The sequence below is a fragment of the Cibotium barometz genome, chromosome 7 (assembly GCF_041138505.1).
Source record: "Cibotium barometz isolate CiBa-2024 chromosome 7, ASM4113850v1, whole genome shotgun sequence".
Taxonomy (NCBI): Eukaryota; Viridiplantae; Streptophyta; class Polypodiopsida; order Cyatheales; family Cibotiaceae; genus Cibotium; species Cibotium barometz.
Genome location: NC_141052.1, coordinates 12,025,175 through 12,026,973, shown reverse-complemented (window position 1 = coordinate 12,026,973; position 1,799 = coordinate 12,025,175). Strand labels below are relative to the sequence as shown.

Below are 1,799 nucleotides of genomic sequence, written 5' to 3'. Positions count from 1 at the left end.
CTTGATCCTTGTTCATTGTTCCAGACATGCTTGAATATGTATAACTCCACTTTAACAAAAGTTGTTTAATAAATCTTATATTTGTGGGAATTTTATTAAATCTTGTTCAAAAACATTTTCGATGGGTCTACTATTGCACACACTAGAGCTATGTAGTAGCTTTCTTATGATTATATCCTCTTCCAAGCCTTACTTTAGGTTACACATATGAAAGATTGAGAAGAAAATTTCTTTTGTTGTACATATCCATTTTAGCAAAGCGTACGCAACATGCTTGGATGTCAGGGAGTATTGACAATGCCAAGGATGCTATTATCTAAAAACCCATCTAACAATTAATGTATTGGTTTGTGATGTCTTTTTTATTTATTTTTTCATTTGGTAAGACTAAGCGAGATGTCTCTGCAAATCATTTTTATTGTTTTCATCCTCTCTCTCTCTCTCTCTCTCTCTCTCTCTCTCTCTCTCTCTCTCTCTCTCTCTCTCTCTCTCTCTCTCTCTCTCTCCAAATTCCAATGCACAAGCCACTTAAAATATCAAGCAACCTCAATAATGCCTAGGAAAAAGAATAAGACGAGTTATTGCTTGTAGAAAACCAAAGCAAGCCTAAAGTGAATCCTTTACACGTGTTTGCAAAACATGATCGAGGGTTTCATGTCCAGGTTTGTTACGTGGTTTCAGGTGGTGCACCTTACTTATACCTCCTTTTGGCTCTAGTGTTGTATTGTGAACATCACATAAAAAGCACATACTAGAAAGCTATGTATGATGTTCTTAATACCTACTTTTGACCATAGTATTCTACGGTGGTCACATCACATCAAAAGGACTTATTAGAAGCTATGTATGTTCTCACTTCATCGTCGCCTCGCGGTACGAAGAAATACCTTTACAGCAAAGGTGCGAAACCTTGGAATGGACAAAACTATTGTTGGAAATATTTCTAAGCTTGTATTTCCTCCTTTGAATGGATAATCGTCGTGATAGCACTCTATTAGCTAAATCATTTGAAAGTTGGTCATAACAGCTCGAAATTTAATGAGAGAGAGAGAGAGAGCAAAGGCAAAACCCCCAAGGAAGAACATTGTATGATGCCCACAACCCAACAAAGTAGTGCTACTTTCTAAGGTCATAAAAGGCATTTTATGCTATGTGTTTATATAAGAGATTGCAAGAAGTTGAATGTCTTACACCGTCAACCAAGTTTTTATTCAAGGCTTCCTATAAGCGTATGTGAGTGAGTACTCACATGCATCTCAATTTGGATTTCTAAAAAAACGTTTTAATATTTTTAAATGTGTTACGGTTGCTAGAGATAACGTTTTACCTATAGAATCATAAATAATAATGCGTTGATTGCATGATGACGGGCTGGTGCGGATTTGTTTAGGCTGTGAGAAGGAACAGGTATTGCAATATCACAGTAGGTAAAAGTTGAGTTCCGTGGATCAGCATGCCGGGTTCCATAGTGTAGTGGTCATCACGTTCGCTTTACACGCGAAAGGTCGCGAGTTCGAAACTCGCTGGAACCAGCGTTTCTTTGCCTTTAGGTATGTTACTATGCATACATAGCCTATATGCTCCCCAAAACTTTTTTGCGGTTTGTATTTATTAATTAATTGCTACCTCCTGTGCACGTGTCTTTTTTTCACAATTTTATGTAAGGTTTGCATGTAATATGCTTTGCACGTCTCTTTCTTACAAATCTATGTAAGCTTTGCATGCGTTATCATTCGATTCGTCTCCCCTTGCGTTTGGATCACAATGTTCCTCCCAAAGGTCATAATATTATGTGCTCT

The 1,799-nt window shown here is 37.3% G+C and overlaps 1 non-coding gene across 1 annotated transcript; it reads left to right on the top strand.

Annotated features, from left to right (window-relative positions):
• The first annotated feature begins 1,459 nt into the window (after positions 1-1,459).
• Positions 1,460-1,532, top strand: TRNAV-UAC (transfer RNA valine (anticodon UAC)). Its single transcript has one exon. It is a non-coding gene; the product is annotated as a tRNA-Val (tRNA).
• Positions 1,533-1,799: the final 267 nt, after the last annotated feature.